Below are 23,939 nucleotides of genomic sequence, written 5' to 3'. Positions count from 1 at the left end.
GTATATATATATATATGAACATTGATCATATATCTATGGATATGTGTATTGTGGAATTGAAATAAACCACTTAAGAAGGCCTGGACATTTGTAAAATTGCCACCTTTATCTTTTTTTCATGGACCCAATTCTTAAGTAAACTTTCTGCATTGAGTCACTCCAAGTTTTAAATAAGCTCCTGATCTCCCAGTCTTGTCTTGTTCTAATACTAATCTGTTGGTATAATTCTCTTACTTAAAAGCCTTTGATGGCTTATCATTTTCTGTTTCATTCCCAAAGTAAGATTTATAGACAGTTTAGTGGTTAGGGAGGAAAAAGCTATGAAAAAATTTCATTCATCCATTCATTGGATATTTATTGAACTTCTTCCATGGGTCAGTCTCTGATCTGGGTTCTGGGAATTATTAGTGAACAAAACAAAGATTTTCATTCTCTGGGGACTGGGAATGGAATACAATACAGATAATAAACTAAATCAGTAAAAAATTATATAGCATGGTAGAAGGAGGTAACTGTTTTCATAAGAAAGAATAGAAGAGGATAAGTGTGGTTAGAGTAGGCCTCATAGAAAGAGACTTTAAGCAGAGAGGTGAAGGAGGTGAGAGAAGTTTACTCATGCAGATATCTGGGGAAGAGTGTTCCAGGCAGAGGGAGTAGCCAGTGCAAAGGCCCAAAAGTGGGAATGTGTTTGGGCCTGTTTAGAGATTTGCAAGAAAACCAACATGATGGAGTAGAAAGATCAGAGGTAAGTAGGAGAGGAGGAGCTGGTGTGGATGGCACAACACATAGGGCCCTGAGATATGAAAATAATTCCATTCAGCAGAAATTCTATTATGTACTTAAAACTCATTATAGTATTAAAAATTGTGTTTGTGCCATAAGGATTGACTGGCCAGTGTATGTGCCTCACAGTTTGCTAATGGTGTGCTTGGTTTATATAATTTTTATGTCATTTACTTACTGTTTATTTGTTGAAATAGCATTTTTTGTTGTTACTGTTCTTAAGCTGTATTCCCATTTTACAAAAATAGAATGGTGACTCAAAAATGGTTCCTTGAAGTGTGAAAATAGTAATGTAAATGTTATAATTTAGAATATCTTAAATATACCTAGAGAATAGGACCCCACTGCAAATATAAAATGTGACTTTGTTTAGAGACAAGGAAATTGATAGGAAGTGGATGATTTCAAACAATAACTTATATTGAAAAAGTACAATTGAAGTATGATGATGACTATCACAAAACTGATTTTTATTGACCTTGCCATACATTTATTCCTAATCCCTAGTCATTGCCTATTATGAAACTTTGTCCAATAGTGGCGCAAAGCCATGGATGTTTTTGTGTCATTTTTAAACAAAGCACAGTGGCTTCTCTGTTAGACTATTGAAGTTTTCCAGGGCAAGCACACAAGAATCCTTTGGTTTAGAAATTAATATATTACATTGCTGAAGGTAGATAAAAGACCAGAACTCTAGTAGCATCATTAAAAGATCCTTGTAGCAAAACTAAGTATGAGTCATATTATTGAAGAGACACTTGGAAAATCATCTGGAAAGTTAAGGGCAAACATTATCCTTAGAGAGAAACCAGAAGTTAGTGGCAAAATCCCTTTGTCAAATGACACTGTTGGCTGTTGCATAATATCAGTGGAGTAGAGTGTGAAAGAACGATTACTATCAAGTACATGCTAGCAGATATTTCACTTTATGGTTGGATGAAACCTCCAATGTCATGCAGAGAATGAATCAGCTTTTGGCATATGTTCAGGGTGGAGCGCTTGGTGATGCTTTGTTCATTTATCACGGAAAACCCGTGCTGTAAGGGAAGACTTCTATTTTGGTTAACAATTATTTTATGAGGGGGGTCAGGACTGACAGAACCCTGGTTTCAGATACAGATAAAAAGGTGGTAAGGGCTATATGAAGAAAAGAAGTTGCATATAGAGGCAAATTCACATGCTACCCAATTCACAGAGAAGATATATATGCTTTTGATCTTGAGGCGATGCTAAAGAAAGTAGTGAAGACTGGGGATACAACCACGTTGGAGCCTCTGAGCCTATAAATGTGTCTTGTAATGTGACTGACATGAGTGCGACTGCTTCTCCTCGCTGAAGTATACTGGTTGTTCTAGGGGAAAAGTGTTCATATAATTTTTTTTTCTGTGACATGAGATTAAAAATGTTCATGACTCTGATTAGAAACTATTTGTTATGTCCAATAGCATATCTTGGTAATATATTCAGCCCGCAGGGAACCATGACAAGGACAGGGACAGAAGGAAAAATTGTTAACAAGTAAAGCAATCTATCACAATCTTATAATCCGAAATTTTTGTATTAGAGTTTAAAGTCATGTGGATCATAAAGGGTTAATGATATCATATTCTGATTAGTGGATAGTCCTTTAAATAATAGGCATATTATCTCTTAGTGACCTGTTGGGAATATAAGAACTCACAACTTAGATCCAGAGACTTTTGATGGGGAGAGGGTGCAAGTAGTACACTTGGCATTTAGAATATGTAGAGAACTACCTTGGGAGGAATTCAAGCTTTTAAGTCCTGTATTAGGATGCTGGGTAACAGGGCATACAGGGAGAAGGAAGTGGAGAAGTCAGAAAATTGGACATGATCATTTCTATACTTTTGTCTTAGGTTTGGCTTTGTTTAGGTTTGAATTTGATAATCAAAGGTTTCAGACATGATCTCTCTCTCTCTCTCCCTTGGCCTAATTTAGATCTCCAGTGGTTTTAGAGTAGTACTGGATTCTCTCTTCTGAGGCCTCCCTCCATCCTTCTCTTTCCTTCTCTCCCTTCCTTCCTCCCTACTTCTCTTCTTTCCTTCTCTCTTCCTTCTTCAAACCATTGGGTTGGCATCTTCAAACAAGAATAGACTTTGAGAGTTTACTTCCTATATCTCCATGTCTTTAGATAGATGTATGTGCTTTCCATTACAGAAGGGATAAGGACCTTTAGGGAGGATAAATTCTGTACTTGCTCAGCTAACTTGCTTTAATGTGTAATAGCCAGTTACAGCATGTATTTAAATTAAATTACCCATTCTCAATGAAGATCTATTTCTTCTTTTTTTGGGGGGCTTTAATAAAATGTAGACTAGCTGGCCATTGCCTTTGTTTAATAATTCTTCCATATTGATGGCCATAATTTAATTCTGAGGCAGAAGTCATGTATACATAATTCATTGAACAAACACGTGTGGAGAGCCTCATATATACCAACCTGTATGCTAAGTGCTGTGGATGTAAAATGGGTACGTAAGTAGACATGGCCTTTGTGATGGTTAAGGTGATGCATCCTGGTGGTTCTGCTTCCCTGGAAAACCCTGACTAATATAGCCCTGCACAGTTAAAACAAAGAATCTGGTCAAAGAAATAGGCAACGAAGGTGTGAATGAATGCAGAGCAAACGTTGCAAAAATAGAACCTTTGTTGAATCTGAATGGTGATGTATGGACCACTCTTAATTTAACTTTAAAAATTTCCTATATATTTGAAATAGTTCATAAGTAAAAATGAAAAAAACCATAATTTCGTGAGGCATGCAACTAGGGGGATGAATCTTAAAGACATGTTGAAATGGCAGAAATAAAAAGACAAATATTATCATGCCTCACTCATATGGACTAACTAGAACATACGAACTCAGAGAATTGAAGTTGAGAGCATGGGTTGGGGCCTATTGTAAAGGTTCCTAGATTGTAAGTTCTTACAGCAGTCGCATATACTCAGGAATTGTAACTGATAGTTCTAAATTCTGAGATATTGAGCTATTTGTATCTAACCTGGTCCTTCCCAGAAACTTCGCGTATTTATGTTATACCTGGAACTCAGAGTTAGAGCACTGAAGCTATGAACACGAGCATTATCCCATTCAGGCAACTGGTAAAAAAGCTGAAAAAGTAATCAGACTTCATCTAGAAATAATGAATAAAGCTTGATCTGGATAGGACCAAGGTAAATCAGAATACTGGATAAAGGATGATATATCTCATATTTTCAAACTTTAACCTTTGTGCAAGATCAAAGGGAGTAATGTTTATTTGGTGAAAAAATTATATTTTGGGTAGCACATTATCTAATTTAATTTGTGTGGTCAATTTACTTGAACACCATAATTACATGGAAACTTGAATAGGGTGTGAGATCATGTTGGCTTGTACAGGTTGGTTTGATGCCCTGAGATATCCCAGAGTAATTTGGACAGAGAATAAAAAATTATTTGCAGAATCCTCTTGGGAGAAAGGAGGCAATATTAAACTTTCCCATCTGGAGAATTCCTGATATTGTCACAAGTAGTGGGGGCAACCAAAGCAATAGGCGGAGCCATCAATCTTGGAGTTGGTTCATATGAAATTTATCCCTGCAAAGTAAGCCTACTTAAAATTAGGCTTAAGAGTCACCTCCAGAGAAGCTCATTTGTTGCTCAGATGTGGCCTCTCTCAGCCAACACGACAAGCAAGCTCACTGCCCTTCCCCTCTCTATGCTCTCTATGTGGGACATGACTCCCAGGGGTGTAAACCTTCCTGGCAACATGGGACAGAAATCCTAGAATGAGTTGGGACCCAGCATCAAGGGATTGAGAAAACCTTCTCTACCAAAAGGGGGAAGAGGGAAATGAGACAAAATAAAGTGTCAATGGCTGAGAGATTTCAGAGTTGAGAGGTTATCTTGGAGGTTATTCTTACACATTATCAAGCTATCACCTTTTTAGTTAAGGTATATTGGAGAGGCTGGAGGGAAGTGCCTGAAAGTGTAGAGCTGTGTTTCAGTAGCCATTTTTCTTGAAGATGATTGAATAATGATATAGCTTTCACAGTGTGACTGTGTGATTGTGAAAGGTTTGTGTCTGATGCTCTTTTTATCTGCTGTATGGACAGATGAGTAAAACATATGGATTAAAAAGAAATATTAAAAATAAAAAAATAATTTTGCTCTGCAGTTGAGGAAAAATAAAAAAGGACCTGAGATACAAACTATTTCCACCTGCTTTCATAGAAATAGCTCTTCGATATTCTAAACAGATGATCAAGTTCTTAGGAGATACTGCCCATGCGTCCTCCCTCCATTTAAAATAAATAAAAATAAATAAATAATTTTAACATTTAAACAAATGTTAAAATAAATTTAGTAGATTGAAATGCTAGTGCTCAATGAAAGGGAGTGGTAAGGGTTATAGAAAAAAATAGGGAAACAAAGGCTAAAATATATTGGGTAGATGGAAATGCTAGCAGTCAATGAGAGGGAGGCGTAAGGGGTATGGTATGTATCAGTTTTTTTCTTTTTTCTTTTTATTTCTTTTTCTGAATTGATGCAAATGTTCTAAGAAATGATCATGGTGATAAATATATAACTATGTGATGATATCATGAGTTATTGATTATGTACCAAGAATGGAATGATCATATGGTAAGAACGTTTGTGTTTGTTTGTTATGTTTAAAAAAAATTAAAAAAAGAGCATGCAGCTAAAAAATGTAGGAAAATCTTGTAGAAGTATGTTAAATACTTAATATATTATGTTTTTACCTTGACTTTCTGATGTTTGTGATACATGTAAGGTTTCAGTGTGTTTAATATATTGCGATTTATTTTCTCATAAATATATATTAATTTTAACTTTAGAAAAACCCCATAATTTCAAAGTGTGATAAGTGCTATGTAGAGGGGGTTTGATAGATAATGAAGTGTAACTGAGACTTGCTTTAGATGGGGTATTCAGGGAAGACCTGAAGCATAATTCATCACTTTCCTTTATAAGAGGAATAAAGATAATTTGGACAGGATTTAGGGAAGAGTCACAAAGATGATTGATGACAGAGTTGAAAATAAGACCTATAAGAATAGTCTCAAAGAGCTGTGAATGCTGAGCAGCAGCAGAATGCTTAACCTGATGCAGCAATTTAGGTGATCTTATTCTTAAATTTATAGGAACATTTACACATCCACATTCTCTTGTCTTCTTTGGTCAGCAACCCGTGAAACATGTCATTCAGGTTAGAATTACATGCTAGAGAGAAATGGATTTTTTTTGCTCTGCATTTGAGGAAAAATAAAAAAGGACCTGAGATACAAACTATTTCCACCTGCTTTCATAGAAATAGCTCTTGGATATTCTTAACAGATGATCTAGTTCTTAGGAGATACTGCCCATGCGTCCTCCCTCCATTTAGAATGGAGGACAGCACGAGAACTACTCTAATTTACTTTAATCTTATCACCCCCCAAATAACCCAGATTCATCTCCACCTCAATATCTTTACCATAGGTAGCACTTCCCATCTGGAATGTCTTACCAATTCTACTTACTTTTCCAGGCCCTTTGTCTCCATTGCACTTCTGCATAAAATTTAAAAACAAGTATTCACCATTTTTTTCCCTAAAGAATATAATACTTCTTCAAGTAAATGTATCTGCCTTAGGCCATGATTGACTGTGGGGATGGAGTATCATCATCTTCTGGAAAGGAATGGCGGGAAGTGTGTTTAGTTTGACATCAAACCCCCAGATACTGATATGCCACCCCCTTGGGAATCACTCTTTTACAGTAATTACCATCATAATCATCTGCTGTTTTAGGTGGTATTCTAGATACTTTGTGTCCTATTAGTTTTTCTGATAACTAGGTTTTACGTGTTCTGAATATGTGGAAACTTGACCGACACCTCTGATTAGTGCCCAGTATTGATCACATAGTGCATGCAAAATAACCAATGCCTAATGGATGAAGGAACCATCTGTTTCTTCCTTATGGACATTTATGAAAGGCTATTATTTATAGAAATCAGATATTAAGCTGGCACAGGATGCTAAAAGATCAACATTTTTGTAGTTTTAATATGGCAGTAAGTCAAGTCTTGGAGACCTAGTTCATTCAGATAATTTTCATCTCAGAAACTTTCTCTTCCTTTATAAATCTTCTAGCTCTTGACTATTTGAAGTATAGTCTCCAGACAAGCAGCATCAGCATCACCTGGGAGCTTGTTAGACCCTATGCTATAGACCTACTGAACTGAAATCTGTGTTTTAACAAGATCCCCTTAAGTGTAGTGTGTTCGGGAAAGTTTAAGAAGCATTGTTCTGATTCATCACTAATTTTGGAGGAATATTTATCTTCAAAAAGAAGTTGAAATGAAGATTTCATTGTTTTGTGGGTGAAATCTTCTGTGTTTTCTGCTATGTGACCTGGAATTACACTGCTGCATGTGGGAGTTTACCAGTCCAGAAAGTGCTTCTGCAAGTGGTCCTGGAATAATTCAGTCAAATAGGTGATACTTAGATGTTGGTCATGATTGTGATTACAAGAAGCTGAAGCAGTTTTTGGAGTGAGGAACTGAGAGGTTGACAAAGGGATAGAAACATGACCATGCAGCCTCAAACCAAGGGATGAGGGAACAGGCCTTCCCTTTACGATTAGGAAAAGCTTCACATTCCCTGGACTTGAACTAGTCTCCAACTCCAGTAGCTCCAGGGACCAGCAGGTAAAAAATGAAATCAGTTGGGTGGGCTGTGCATGGAAACCTTGTAGGATGGTGAGGATCATGGGGCACTGGAGAGACACATTTCCAAGGGAAACGATGTCGCTACTTAGCTTATGTGATTGTTGCCACGTGGGAATTTGGGCGCAGCATGGCCAAATCTTCAGATTTTCAAATGAAGCTGAAAATGTACATTTATATATAAAATATTTTCATTTAAATTTGTTAATAAGTAATGAAAGTGTTTTAAAAACAGCTCAGGCTAAGTAAAATTTGTGTGCTACTTGTATCTATTTTGGAACCTTTGTCTGAATCCTGAGAGCTTGTGAGGTGTCAATACTTGATGTCTTCAGTGCATGGCACCAAACACAGGCAGAGGGGGGGTTTTGGTCCTCGTAGGGATCATTATGGATCTTTGCTAAGTAAAAGAAATAGAGGCCTAAAAGAAGGGAGCTGCATATGTTTTGATGACTTGTTTAAAATACTTGAGATCTGAGCATCTTCAGTAATTAACTGGTGGTTGAGGAAAAGAAGTAGTTACCTAAAGGAATTTCTCCCTGTAAAATCTGACAGGGAAGTAAACCTGGGATTGGGATGAGGGTGAAATATTGGAGACAAAAGAAGCAATTGGCATCTCCAAACTAGGATCACAGGCTGCAATAAGGCATTCACAGCAGGGAAGTGGGACCACAGCTTGTACTATTTCCTACTGGGGGAGAAGTGGGACTGGAGCAAGCCATTAAATTAATCTTCAACATCTGGGTGTTGAATCTGGATGGCTGCTAATATTTAAAGTTTGCTGGAATTGGATTTTCAATTAAAGCTTGTCATGGTTAAATTAGGATTTTACATATTTTGAGAGCAAGAACTAGGAGAAGAATCAAAATTCTTTCCAAAGATTTACTTTTCTCCTCTTTTTCGTTGAAGGTGAAATTCTTCAAGGGTAGGTATGATGCATTATTTATTTCTCTTTCCACCCCCAGCATCTAGTCTTGGAGAAGCACCCCTCCCCCCATTCCATCCATCCTACCCTGAAGCTTGGACATCACAACCCCTGGGGACAGAGCTGGTTAGTAATAGATAGTGTGTCCGTTGTAATTCATCCTACTGTCTCACCATTTTTGAGAGTGATAATTACACTAGGACATCAGGAACAAATGGGCATGTCCTTGATGAGCTGAGACACAGAATAACCCTAGTGAAAGAACTGATTTTAGGATCTTGTCTCCTTATTTATTATTATTATTTTTTACATAGGCAGGCACCGGGAATCGAACCTGGGTCCTCTGGCATCGCAGGCAAGCATTCTTGCCTGCTGAGCCACCGTGGCCCGCCCTTGTCTGCTTATTTATAGTGTGAGCTTTTTCCACCATAGCAGGCAAGTTAAAATATGATAAAACAAAGGTTTCCTAAGGGAAAAATATACATGTGTTGAATAGACCAGAGGGTTGAAAAAGTATCACATAGAAAAAAAGTAGGCAAAAAGTATTTCTTGGATAACATTTGTGGTGTTTTCTTACCAAGAAGTTGACATTTGAGACAAAGTTTTTATTTCTATTTTATTTCTTAGCTTTTTGCCATGCTCTTTTTTTAGATTCTTTGTTTTTTTTCTTCCATTTAATTTTATTCATACTTACAGTTTCCAGTTTGTAGAAGATGGGAGTAGGTGAAATTAAATGCTGCAAGGTTTTAAATTAGCAGCACTGTATGGGATGTTTTTAAAAACTAAGGTTTCATATAATGGGAATACAAAAATAACTACAATAGCAGAGAATTTTTTTTTCAACATGGCAGGCTTCAGGAATCGGACCTGTGTCTCTGGCATGGCAGGCAAGAATTCTTCCACTGAGCCACCGTTGCACTGCCCCCATAACAGAGAATTTTAATTTGCATATATGGTTGGAGTTCCTAGTGACTTTTTTCCCTAATTTCTTTTTTTTAAGACAGTCACAGACAACTTGACCTTGAGAGCAGTTCCCGTGAATCCTTAGCTAAATTTGGAAATGAAAACGTAAGACAGAAGGAGATATTATAAGTAAGGCAAAATATGCAAAATCTCCAATTAAAACAAATTTGATGTTTCTAATGGAAATATGTTTGAAAGATTTATTGCTTTATTTTTAGATATGTTTGGCATTAAATTGAAACAGTAAAAGAATAACCAAGTTTTAAGACATAAAATATTCTTTCTCAATTTCTAAATTGTGAGAAGACTTTATTTAGTGCTTTCTGTTTAATTCTTAACCAAGAGAGGAGTGAAATTATTGTAGAAATGGATTTATTAAGTCATCCTACTGCTATTATTTTTATTGCATAAGGTAAGGAAGCCTATGATTCTTTTACCAAAGGAACATAATTAGTTACAGAGTTTGTTTTCAGTAGTAACCCATATTGATGTTAGATAATGAACTCTGGCTAAACACCCTTGAGTTATAAAATATCCTTTTCTGGCACTTTGCATTTACCTCACTTAGAGCAAGGGTTCTATAAGCATGTGGTTTGGTCTGCCTTAAATAGTTTCTGGTGACAGGTTTGCTAAATGTTTTGCTGTAACAAACAAGAGTTACCAGTTTATGACCCTTTCCAGTTAGCAACATCTGCTTTCTTGTTACCTAACTGCTAAGCTGAGTCCCCATATGTTATATTTATATAATATCAGTGCCCCACTTCTGGTACCAGTTTCTATAATAGTTTGTGTATGAGCTAAATATGCCCAAAAGAGAAATAGACACTCTTCTCCCAAAACAAAGTGTGGCCCAACAAAAAAGGACGTTTATTTCTCTCTTATATCTCTTTCTTAAGGTCATCAGGCAGCCCAGGTTGGGTAGACTCTTTGAGCATTCTTATTTCTTTCAACTTGTTGCCCTGCCATCCCTTAAGGTTCTCTCCTCATCTGCATGCCAGAAGCTGCTTCAGTTCAGATTTGTGTTCCAACCTGTGGAGAAGGGAGAGAAACAAGTGACATGGAAGTTGTACATACTATTTCTGCTTATGTTCCATTGGTGAGAACTTAGTCTTATGACCACACCTAAACTGAGAGTGGGGCTGACAAATGTTTTATTTGTCATGGTGGCCACATGTGCTGCTATGTTATGAGGAAAAAAAAAATTAGATTTGGGGAAACATCTCGTGGTCTGTCATAGCTACTTAACTTGTTTCTTAGTTTCGTCATCTCTAATAAGGTGATAATAATATATACATCATAGAGCATTGTCTTGAGGTTTAGGAAGGTAATGCATATAAATTATTTATGCAGTTTCTGTGTAATATGCTCAATACATGCTAACTTTTAGATATTAAGATTTTTAACGACAAGATTAACTATTGCTTCTTTGTTTTTAATGCTTGAAACTCTTAAGCAATTTTTATGTTTCTTTGAGAAAATTGTGCTATTGTAGATAGTTTAAGACACTGAACTAAGTACATGGAGACCACAAGTACTATAGAACCATAGCATCTATGTTTTTTCTTTGGCTTGTTTTTAAAGAGTGTTATTAATGGTACATTCTTTCACACTATTTCTTAGAATGGTCTTAATGTAGATAAAATGCAAGTAGATTTTGAGATAAGTGGCCCATTAGAATAATTTAATATCACTTACAAATATTATAGACTTTTTTCCTTTGAAATGGGTCATTGCTAGAAGCAATTCATTTATTTGATAAGATGTTCTTAGCATATGGATTTGCTACAGAAGTGAGAATTCTAAAATGCCTCAGTAATTTTAAAAGTTGTTTTCCTAACATTCAGCTAGGGTGAATAAAGTGTAAAACTTCTCGCTAAAACAAACAAACAAACAAACAAACTAGACTTTGTGATTGAAATTTTCAAACATTACAAAAGTAGAGAATTTACTAAAATTTTAAACTGCCTGAGTTTGAAAGTAGAGATAGTAGAAAAAATCTAATATTCTGAATATTTGAGTGTATTATGTAATGTTTACCATTGGTAGACATAATTAAACATTTAAATCTATTAAAACTTATTATCTTGAATATTTCATGGCTAATTGTTATTAGTAGTTTTGAATAAAGAAAGATAACTTTATTTTTGGTTTTGTTTTCTTACTCATTAATTTAACCTGTCAGTTGTCAAGAATTACAGGTTTTAAAAGCAATTATTAGCAGGACCCAGTTTTTGGTGAAGAAAAAAAAGATGAAAAGTTACCAGGAAGTTATTCAGGGATTTTCATTAGTTTTGTGAAATGGAATCTGATTTGGTCAGAGTAGAATCTTCTAAGTGTGGTATATCAAGGCTGGTTTATTTCCCTGGTATATTTCCATTGGAAATATGTTTTAAAGGTCAGTGAGGAAGCTGACCTTTAAATATATTTGTGCATTAATGCCTTACTTTCTATAATATTCAGGACATTAAGAAACAAGTAAAGAACAGGTCACATTTTAAAAACATTTCTAAAATGTGTTCATTTATTGCGTAAGAATTCTTCCTTGGTTAGCTATTTTTTTGGGCAAAATGCCAAAAGAGAATATGTGTGCCATCTGCTTTGTCATCTTCAATTTTAGATTAAATCCCCCAAATTTAGGTTGCGTTCTCACTGATTTAACCTGCAGCTTTTGGTTCTCATCATCCTGATTTCCAGAATAGCTGCTGGTTTATTTTGTGGATGAGCATAGGATGGTCTTTAGATATAGTGGAAAATGGATGGGATTATTGCAGCCAACAAGCTGTAATCAGTTAGACTTCATCATTAACTTAGTGGGGCGCACTGGGCTAAAGACTGCTTTGAATTTTGCTAAAGGGTTTCTCTATTTCATTAATTCATTATAAGACTCTTTTTATCTCTATCAAGATATAGTTGAAGTGCTTGCCTTGGGAAAAAGGAAATCAAAATACAGACGTAAAAATTAGCATTCCACCTTTCATGTATTGTCTACTAGACTGCTGTGCTTATTAAACATTTTATTTGCTATTTATTTTTAAGTATATTTTTACTACAGTATATATATAAATTTGGAGTATATTGAATGCATACTTCAGAGGTGACTATAATTGTTGCAGAACTCCAAGGGTAAGTTACTATTAGAAACTTCTGCAGTAGGAGGGATGAAGTTAAGGAATGTAAAGTTTTATGGTAAAGAAAAATAAGGTTAAAAGAGAATGAGAAAAAAATCCATAAATGTTTAAGTTAAAACTTTTTTTACTTTCTTTTCTTTCACCCACCTTTTATTTTTGAAAATTTTCAAACTGCACACAAGTCAAAAGAAAAAGAAAAAGAAAAGAAGTATGCGTTTTTCATTTAGATCAACTGATTGTCAACATTTTGCAACATTTGATTCTCTTTCCACATATGTATATATATATTTGTGTGCTTTTCACTCCTTTTCACAAAGGAGGCCAAGGTGCAACTTTCTTAGTTTGTCCAGCATCTGAGTTCATCTGACACCAATTACCTTCGCCATGTCCCCAAAGTTAGACCCAATGAGATCAAAGTCTGAGGTGCACCCGTGGGGAAGTTGGTGCCACGTCTGCCTTGGCACCCAAATTCAGTCCCCTTTGTAGGCCTCCAGAAAAGACTGGTGATAAAGTTACCAAGGCAAGTGGTGACTGGAAGGGTCTAAGGATTTGGTGAAACTGATCATTGAGACAGACAGGCCCAGATTGAGATGATGTCATCTGCCTCCACCATGCTCGTCAAATCCCTCTGGACGGCCAGAGACAGAAAGAAGCAGAAAGACATTAAACACAATGGAAATATCACCTTTGATGAGATTGTTGACATTGACTGACAGATGCGGCAATGAGATATGGCACTGATCTTTAATAGAAAACATTCTGGAAACATTAAAGAGATTCTGGGGACTGACCAGTCTGTAGTCTGCAGGATGAATGGCTGCTACCCGTTTGACATCTTAGATGACACCAACCATGGTGCAGTCGGATGCCCAGCTAGTTAAGAACTACAAAGGAAAATATTTCAATAAAGAATCATTTGACAAGCCCTCCCCTGCCCCCCAAAAAGTTATAGATACCGTGACACATCCTCCCTAAATATTGCCACATTTCCTAATAAGAGCATTCTTCTGCTACCTCCAATAATGTTGTTATTATCATTATTGGTGAACTGAGAAAATTAGCCATAATTCAATAATATTTCATGTATATTTTATGTTGCAATTATCCCACTTTTTTTTTCTTGATCCAGGAACCAATAATGTTTCATGCATTGCATATGATTGCTGTCTTTTTAGTCTCTTTTAATCTAGAACAGTTTCCTGATCTTTTGCTTTGTTTTATTTGCTGACATTGTTTTCCAGAGTTCAGATTATTGAATGTTCTACATTCTGGATTTTTCTGCATGTTTCTTAATTTTAGATGCATCTAAGTATTTTTGACAAGATGACGACATAAGTGATAACACTTACTGCATCACATTGGGAGGCCCATGATGTCTGATATCCCACAATTGGTGATTGTGGAATGGGATTACCTGGTTAAGGGATGACACTGTATCTCTCACATATAAAAAAGTCCATTTTTCCTTTTGCAATTAGTAAGTAATTTGTGGGATGATGCTTTTTGAGATCATGGATTCACATGTATCCTAATAATCTTTTCCCAAGCACTTTTAGCATTCATAGTTGAATGTAAGTAGTACACGTAAGAACACCAGTTTCAGTAAATATCGATTGTATTGTTTCTAACTTGGTAGAGGTTGGAAAGGATTGGAAGTGGGGAAGGGAAAGAACTCTGAAGCAATCTTCCTTACTATGCTCACATTTTTCCATCCATCACTAGTCTTTGGATATTTTCTTTAAACACTGAATCTACTCAGCAATTATTATTTAACCTGCATTTCTCTGATCTTGACACTAGAATGCTATGAGAGACTCATACAGTTCTGAAATTTAGCTATGCTATCTAAAGCATTGTTATAATCTGTCATTCTCCTAACTCTTGTTAAAAAAGATGTAAAATGTTTGAAAAAGCTTAGTGAAACCGTGCTGTTTTCTAGTGAATGCTTCTTTATTCCCCCTAAGTGCTCACGAGCTGTTTATTCATTAATCCATTTTGAAAGTTTGTAAGGGAGGAAATCAAGCTCTGTGATTTTCAGAATCTATACTTCCTCCTAACCTTTGTCCCTCTCCGGTTGTCTGTTTTTTTTGTAGCTGGATGTTGACTGCTGCTAGGTAAAGCAGAAGCTTAATCACAGAAGAGATGAATATAATCTTGTAGGGACCTCGTTTATAGGGAAAATATTTTTGAGGAATCTCCCCACCCCCAAATATCTACAGATCCCATTTTGAGAAAAGCTGAGTCTTGATATGCTTGTCAATTATTTCTGCAAAGTTTTGGCATTGAGTTGGTAAAATGTGTTTTAGTTTTTTTTTTTTTTAGATGATCAAGAAATGATCACCCTATAAACAAAATTGCTGTATAGAAAGATAGGAATTTGAGAATCTCAATTGTGAAACAGTGTCTGAGACCTTTGGCTAGGACTAAAGTTCCTAGCATCAGCATCGCCTCATGTTTATTAGAACCCTTTTTTTTTTCCTTAGGCCCTGCTCCAGCCCTACTATAACAGAATCTGCATTTTGATATTATCTCCAGTTGATTCATATACAGATTAAGGTTTGGGAAGCACTGTAAATCATTTTCATGACACTGTTCCCCTGTGCCCATTAACTGATTGGGTTGTAAAGCCTCATTTCGTGAAGTAGCTGCAGATAATTAAATAGTGTATTTAGGAAAATATTTTTAGATTGCAGTGTTGTAGATATTTATTGTAAACTGTTGGCCCAATACAATTATTAGATATTGACTTTCTCATACTGCTCCTTGTGAAGTAATAAGAAGATGTTTTCTGAATACCAAGAATACTGTTTTTTAAAAGTGATTTTTTTTTTTTTTTTTGGTATGCTGTGTGGCGGGGTCACATTTCATTATTTTCCCATGTGAGTATCCTGCTATTGCAGTACCATTTGTTGAAATTTTGTTTGTTTGTTTTTGGGAAAGTGCATAGACCGGGAATTGTACCCAGGTCTCCCGCGTGGCAGGCAAGAATTCTACCACTGAACTACCCTTGCACCCCCTTAAAAGTGATTTTTGTAGATATTTTGCTAGTCATGGACTGGAGTGCTCAAAGCCTTTCCTACCTTTTCCTCCTTTATTATATTCTTTATCTTGTAATATGGGGTGGTTAAATTTTTAAAGTCATGCTTCAATGAGAAGGGAAAAATTCTGCAAACAAATGCTTTAGCTATAGCTGTCTTCTGTTGTTTGCATCCTAACTCTGCTGGGGCTCCCTAAGCACAGGAGCCTGGCCTCTTTGGCTTCATAACACTGCAGTGTTGAGGCTGAGGTACTGATTTGCTGCAGTTCCCCGAGTAGTAATTAGCTGAACTCTAGATGTTGATAACACATTCTATTAGCATAAGCTTCAGTGATGTTGTTGACTGGATATGAATCAGTTTTTCCTAGCTTTCTAGGTGTTTCATTTATATCTGGGGTGATACTAAAGGAGTTGAACCCCACAGTCCCCAATATGAGATCCCCCCATATGTCTAGATTTTTCTGAGGGGTGATTAGGTTAGCTGTGACTTTGTGGACTGTTATATATGGCATTGAAAAAAATACCTTCAACCAATGCCAGACTGCAGTTACAGCTTTACTAGCTCACTCAGGTGTGAGGTCCAGTAGGAACTGCTCACCTGATAAGATGACAGAAGGCATCAGTGTGTGTAGTGGAAAGAGCACTGGAATTAGAATCATCTGGATGTTACTTCTGATACCCCCGCTTATTAACCTTGTATCAGTTATTTAATCTCTGATTTCAAGTTCCATAATTGTAAAAATAGGGGTAATTAATGGCTCTCAGGGTTGTTGTGAGACTAATGAGACAATATGGCAAGATCCTGGTGTAAAGTAGGTGCCTAATGAATAGTAATTCCTATTTCCTCTTTTCCACATAAGCAGCTGTTTTAGTTTCCCAGCTGCTAAAACAAATGCTGTACAATGCGTTGGCTTAACAACAGAAACTTATTGGCTCACGGTTTCAGAGGCTGGAAAGTTTGCTTCCTTCTGGGCAGTCTTTGGGCTGGCCCACAATCTTCAGGGTTTCTTGACTTTTTCGCCACATGACAAAGCACGTGGTGATGTTCTTTCTTTTCTGAGATCCATTGACTTCCAGTTTCTGATTGCTCCTGGTGGCTTTTCTCTCTGTTTTACTTTCACTCTGCTTATAAAGGACTCTTGTAATCTAGGTTAAAACCCAACCTGATAAATTAGGCCACACCTTTACTGAAGTAACATCTTGGAGAAATTTTATTTATAATGGGTCTACACCCATCAGAATGTGGGCCAAGACCATGTCCAGACTGGGGTATGTAATTCAGTCTACCACAATAGCCCAGAAAATAGACATGACTATATAAATTTGGTGTATTAAATAATTCCCTAACATTTTTTTCCATGTCTCCCCCAGCTGTAAGCTGAGTAGGAGGTTTCTGATAGTTTTGCCACTCAAATATATTCCCCAGTGATTCTTTTGCCAGCTAAGTCTCAACTTTTGTTATTGCTATTGTGACAGACATTGACCTTCAAACGCACAGTATTTCAACCAGGCAGATTCATCAAATGGCTTATACCCAGCAGGGATTGCATGTCCAGAATGCAGACAATATTCCATCCTACACAGAGGATCCGCCAACATGTCAGCCAGACTCAGGAAAAACACAGGGTATGTGTAAAGCAGTCACATTAACACGTGGTAAAAAGGGCTTTGGTGAATTAATCATGTAGGAGTGGTTGCAGTATGTGGAATTCTTTTCCATGAAGAAGGCTGTGAAACATACCATTTTGGTTTTAAAAGGCTTGCTTGTGAACTTTTTAAAGAAAAGGGTTCCCTGGAAAGAAATTTCTCTATACAATTTGCAAAAGGTATAGTGTTTAGTGTAACTTTTCTTTTTAATTTTGGTTTTAAAAAGCTTGCTTGTATAATTCTTAAAGAAAAGGGTCCCCTGGAAAGAAATTTCTCTGTACAATTTGCAGAAGTTATAGTGTTCAATGTAAGGCCAATTTCAGAGCTGTGCTTACCTTGGGAAACTAGGTGTTGCACAAAAATCCGCAAATTTATCAAAGTTCTAGGAATATCAGTATAGTCCCTACCCTGCCCCCATTCTTCTCTCTCTCCCTCCCTCTCTGAATCTGAACCCATACCCCAATCTAAGTTTAGAATCTCTGATGTTTGATATAGATGTAGTGCCTTGATTATTTTTAATTTTTAGTAGTTCCTATTTGAAAAAAGTTAGAAAAATAACTTTAATCAGGTTTTGGAAAATTATTGGATGAAGAATTTTGATTTTGCTTTGTTTAAATAACACTGATCCATCTGTAAAATGGGGATAATACTACCAACTTCATAGGATTAGTACCTACCTCACAGGGTATGTATATATATATGATGGCCTAAAGTATTTAGAATGTACTTGTCACAAAGTAAGCACATTTTATAACCATAGTTAATAATTAATAATTTTTTTGTTATTAGATTCTCTCTGCTTAGAAAAACAAAAATGTTTGCTGTGAAAAATTTAGAAAACGTAAATTTAATAAAACAAAGAAAATAAAAGTTACCATAAGCTCTTTGCCTTATGATAACTGATGTTGATATTTTAGTATATCTTCCCAGTCTCCTTTCTATGTCCATATATTTATATATATGTATTATGTAGGAAATCAAAATTATACTGTTTTTATACCTGCTTTTTTCATTTAATATGCTATTAATATTATTCCATGCCATTGAATAATCTTCTGTCATATAATTGAATTGTATTTTATTTTGCAAGTGCCTTAAAATTTGTTGTTTTTTTTCCTTGGGCTAAGTTCTCAGAAGAGGAATTTCAGGGTCAAAAGCTATAATAATTTTGTACATATTGCAAAACTGCCCTGCAGGAAAGTTCTACAAATTTATATTCCCACCTGAGATATATGAAATTTTGCGCTCACTCCTTCCAATACTAAATATTATAGTTTTCAAAAACTGTCATTTAAAAATTTAAGAATATTTGTCTATAAAGTTTTCTTTATTTTCTAATGATATTGAGATTTTTTTTGTGCATGTTTGAAAACTTTTTTTCTTTTGGAGACTGCTTGTCTATGTCCTTTGCACATTTTTTCTTAGGGGGGAGCATTGTTCATTTTTTTCCTTATTGATTTGTAGAAAGCCCTTTATTTCTTAAGATCAACAATTTTTAGAGCTATTGCAAATATGTTTCCCTTTTAGTTTGCCTTTTAAGTATGTAATGTTTTTGACATAAATAATTTTTCTCTTTTGGTGGTCTAATTTATCATTTTTCTTTATAGTTTATGCCTCTGTTTTATGATGTCTTTCTTCACTTCCAGACAATATGTCTCCCTGTGTTTTAGTTCACTTCTTCATCCACATACTTTAGTTCTAGGTATTCACGAGGTGTCTCCTTTATGCATATCGCTGTGCTAATCAGTGGTAAGACTAAAAGGAACAAATGTTACCCTTTTGGTGCTTCAGTCCAGTAGAGAAGTAGACCTTAATTTCTTTTAAACTTGCACGACTAAAATTAAAACTGTGCTAAGTGTTATGAAGAAGAGGTGCCTAAAAATGTCTAATGAGAGTAGCTGATCTGATCAAGGAGATCCAGAGACTTCCCTGAAGTGACCTTGAATTAAGTCTTGAAGGAAGATTGTAGTTAAATTGGGATAAGGAGATGGGGGTGAGAGGGCATTTCAGGCCCTCGAAGAAGCCATCACGGCTGAAGCACAGAGACCTAGATGAAGGGTATTATGACAAGATAGGGCTGGAGAGGAATTAAAAAAAAAAAGAAATTAGAGAAGTTGTAGGTTTACAGAAAAATCATGTAAAAAAAAAAATACAGCATTCCTATGTACCACCCCTCCCTATTATTAACACTTTGCATTGGTGTGGTATCTTTGTTACAATTGGTGAAAGAATATAGTAATTGTATTTGTAACTTGAGTTCATAGTTTACATTAAAGTGTATTTTTTCCCATATGCCACCCTATTATCAACACCTTCCATTAGTGTGGTGTATTTGCTGTAATTCATGAAAGAACATTTTAATAATTGTTCCAATAACTATGTCTATTAGATGACTAGGTCTACAATAGGGTTCATTGTGTTGGACAGTCCTGTTTTATTTTAAAATTTTTATTCCAGTAACATATATATGACCTAAAATTTCCTCGTGTAACCATATTCACATATATAATTCTGTGCTATTAATTACACTCAAAATGTTGTGCTCCCATTACCCCATCCATTTCTAAAGCTTTACAATCAACCCAAATAGAAATTCTGTACAATTGAAACATTAACTCCCTATTTAAAAGTTAACCCCCAGCCCAGACCCTGGTACCCTTCATTCTAGATTGTAATATAAGTTTGTTTATCCTAATCACTTCATATCAGTGAGATCATGCAATATTTGTCCTTTTGTGTCTGGCTTATTCCACTCAACATGTTTTCAAGGTTCATCCATGTTATCGCATGAATCAGAACTTCATTCCTTTTTACAGTTGAGTAATATTCTGTTGTATGTATATACCACATTTTGTTTATCTGTTCATTGGTTGATGGACACTTGGGTTGTCTCTGCCTTTTGACAATTGTAAATAATGCCATTATGAACATTGGTGTGCAAATATCTGTTCAAGTCCCAGCTTTCAATTCTTTTGATATATGTAGTAGAGTGATTGCCAGGTTATATGGTAACTCTATACTTAGCTTTCTGAGAAACTGCCAAACTGTTTCCCACAGTGGCTGCACCATTTTACATTGCCACAGCAATGAATAACTGTTCTTATCTCTCTACAATATATCCAACACTTGTAATTTTCTGTTTTTTTTAAATAGTATCTATTCTAGTGAATGTGAAATGGTATCTCATAATGGTTTTGATTTGCATTTTGCTAATAGCTAGTGATGTTGAGCACCTCTTCATGTGCTTTTTAGACATTTGTATATTCTCTTTGGAGAAATGTCTATTTGAGTCTTTTGCCCATTTTTTAATTGGGTTGTTTGTCTTTTTATGTTTGAGTTGTAGGATTTCTTTATATATTCTGGATATTAAATCCTTATTGGAAATGTGGTTTCTAAATATTTTCTTCCATAGAACAGGTTGTCTTTTCACTTTTGTGATAAAATCCTTTATGCACAATAGTTTTGAATTTTGATAAGCTTTCACTTATCCATTTTTTTTCTTTTATTTTGCTTGTGCTTTGAGTGTGTAAAGTCTGAGAAATCATTGCCTAACATAGGATCTGGAAGATGCTTCCCTATCTTTTCATCTTGTTTAATAATCCTAGTTCTTTATATTTAGGTATTTGATCCATTTTGGGTTAATTTTATTATATGGTATAAGATAGGGGTTATTTTAGTTTGCCATAGCTGCCAAAATGCAGTATACCAGAAATGGATGGGTTTTTAACAATGGAGATTTATTAACTTACAAATATGCAGCTCTAAAAGTGTGAAAATGTCCAAATTAAGGCAGCAAGAGGAATATACCTTCCCTGAAGAAAGGCTGCTAGCATCTGAGCTTCCTCTGTCAGATAGGAAAGCACATGGCTGGCATCTGCTGGTTCTTCTCTCCCAGGTTTTGTTGCTTTCAAGTTCTGACTTCAGTGGCTCTTTCGGCCTCTTTGGGTCCTTGGCTGCTTCACCCATGGCTTTTATCTCTGAGCTCTCTTAACTTTTTCTGTTTTTTAGCTTATCATAAAGAATTCCAGTAAGACTCTTACCGAATGGGGTGGGTCACATCTCAATTGAAATAGCTGAACCAGAAGGCTCCACCCACGCACGATAAGTCTCCATCCACAGGAATGGATTAAAAGAACATGGCCTTTACTGGGTATAAGACCCTTACTGAATGGGGTGGGTCACATCTCAATTGAAATAGCTGGACCAAAAGATGTGTCTCACATACAATGAGTCTATATCTGCAGGAATGGATTAAAAGAACATGGCCTTTTCTGGGGATACATAACAACTTCAAACCAGCACAGGAGTCCTCCTTCATTTTTTGCACATGCATCTCTAGTTTTCTCAGCACCATGTGTTGAAGAGACTATTCTTTCTCAATTTGAGTGGACTTGGATGTCTTGTCAAAAATGAACTGGCCATAGATGTGACTTTGTTTTTGAACTCTCAATTCTGTTCCATTTGTCTGTATGTCTATCCTTGTGCCAGTATCATGCTGCTTTGACCATTGTAGCTTTGTAATATGATTTAAAATCAGGAAGTGTGAGTCTTCCCATTTTGTTCTTATTTTTCAAAATAGTTTTTGCTATTTCAAGCCCATTACCCTTCCAAATAAATTTGATAATTGGTTTTTACATTTCTTTGAAGTGGGCTATTAGAATTTTGATTCGGATTGCATAGAATCTGTAAATTAATTTGGGTAGAATTGATGTCTTGACAATATTTAGTCTCCAGTTCATTAGCATGGAATGTGCTTCCATTTATTTAGACCTTCTTTGCTTTCTTTTAGCCAAAGTTTGTGGTTTTCTGTGTATAAGTCCTTTATATCTTTGGTTAAATTTATTCCTAGATATTTGATTTTTTTATAGTTGTTAATGTTTGTGGATTTTTTTTTTCTTGATTTCCCCCTCAGATTGCTCATTACTAGTATATAATTTTGACTCATTAGGGACTTCCAAGTCCTGTTATGGATTTTGATATCTATTGAAAAAGCAGTGGAAAGCTACTATGCAATTTAAACAGGATGTATAAAGTGAAAGACCTGATGATTTCCTTTTCTCTTTAGAAAATATTTAACTCTTTAATCCTTTTTAGAGTTTATTTTGATGGAATCTATAAAATTTCCAAATAGTGATGGTCACTGCACTTTTTATTGGATAATCCTTCCTTTTCCCATTGATCTGCAGTGCACTCTTATCAAATAGACTGCCCCACTCCCTCTTTGATTTAGGTCACAGGGCTTTAAATGAGCCTCAGTTGGCAGATGTTTCTCCAGATTTTTGATATGTCATTTAGCCATTTGTTAAGTTTCCAGGACTCTGAGAAACCATTAGTCAAGGAGGAGTTTCTTGAGAATCAGGAATTGTTTGTTTTTGCCACTATGATTGAGAAATCCTTTTTTAAAAATCCACCACTGCCACCCCCAACCCCCTATCTTTAATGTCAAGGAGAAACCCTCACTGGTGCTGTCGTTTTGTTTGAGTGAGATGTCAAGGTTACTGACTGATGAGTTTTTATTGGCTACATGGAAAATACCCTTTATCATATAAATGTGTTCTCTGGGGCTTCTTGTGGATTAGATATTATAGATGACTCAAGTTTATAGTGTCTTTGGTTAGAAACCCATGTGCTGTGTGAGGCAGCCATTTGATTGAACGTAAAGCTCTATGAGAAGCCTCTTGTCTAGTGAGTCATCGGCCAGGCAGTTGCTTTTCAAATCAGAGTTTAATGCAGATGTCTCCCAGACCAATAATTTGCTGTGATTTTTTAGCCTGTTTCCTTGGTCACTGCTTCATCATGCTAAGGAGCCTGATGGCGGTCTGGTAGTGCCTCAAGTACACTTTTGTTGAACAGTGAAGTGTAAACATCTATTACCATTTGTAATGCTTCATTTACCTGTTTACTTGTTTATTTTCTGTCTCCTCAGTTGTCTCTAAACAGCGACCATATCTGTTATATTCTACATTTAGACCGTAGTGCAGTATCTGACATGTGATAAGTATTTCATACATATTGGCTCTATGCATGAATGGACTTGAAAGAGTGCTAGTAATTGCAGATCATAGGGAAGTTACAGTCATAAGTTTTCTGACTTTTGCTGGCTAACCCACCAATTTGTTGAACTGGTTTCCCAAACCTCTTCCAAGTATTGTAGAATTACCACATGCTATCTGTGCTATTGGGTAGAATTTGAGCAAAATGGTCTTTCTGGAGATGAAACAGTGTTTGTGTGTGGAATATATTTTCTCATGAATAACAAAAACTATGCTTAGCCTCTGGCTTACCTAAATTTGATCCTTAGAGAGCAGTTATAGTAAAATACAGTAAAACATGAAAGCACTTGAGAGAGAATGGGTTTTCTTCCCTTTAGGGCCACCACACCCTACCTTTCTGGACTTGAGGTACAACCATCTCCTTTCTGAGGTCTTAATCAGGCTTGGTTAATAAAGCAGGTGTGACAAGGTGAAAAGGCAATTAGACCTTTTTGGGTTCTAGGGTTATGCTCCAAGGGGTCTTAGAGTTTTCAGCCTGAGGCTGGATCTGTTTACTTCTAGAACTCTATTCCAGATGATAATTCAAAACACACAAATGCTTGGGTTTAATATGCATTAAATCTGCTGATTCTCTGAAGAGGAAGAAGCCACGCCTCACTGTCATCCTGGCCTTCACCCACTGAAGGAAAAAAATCCAGTGGAACGAAATGGTGGGTATTCTGGACCAGA

General features: G+C 35.9%; 1 protein-coding gene and 1 pseudogene across 1 annotated transcript in view; both read left to right on the top strand.

Moving 5' to 3' along the window:
* The window catches only part of HECW2 (HECT, C2 and WW domain containing E3 ubiquitin protein ligase 2), a 405,018-nt gene that overhangs the window by 4,602 nt on the left and 376,477 nt on the right, over window positions 1-23,939 (top strand). The window lies entirely within an intron of this gene.
* Window positions 683-14,864, top strand: LOC143675838 (large ribosomal subunit protein uL11 pseudogene; annotated as a pseudogene).

The sequence above is a fragment of the Tamandua tetradactyla genome, chromosome 3 (assembly GCF_023851605.1).
Source record: "Tamandua tetradactyla isolate mTamTet1 chromosome 3, mTamTet1.pri, whole genome shotgun sequence".
NCBI lineage: Eukaryota > Metazoa > Chordata > Mammalia > Pilosa > Myrmecophagidae > Tamandua > Tamandua tetradactyla.
This window is presented reverse-complemented; position numbering and strand designations above follow the sequence as displayed.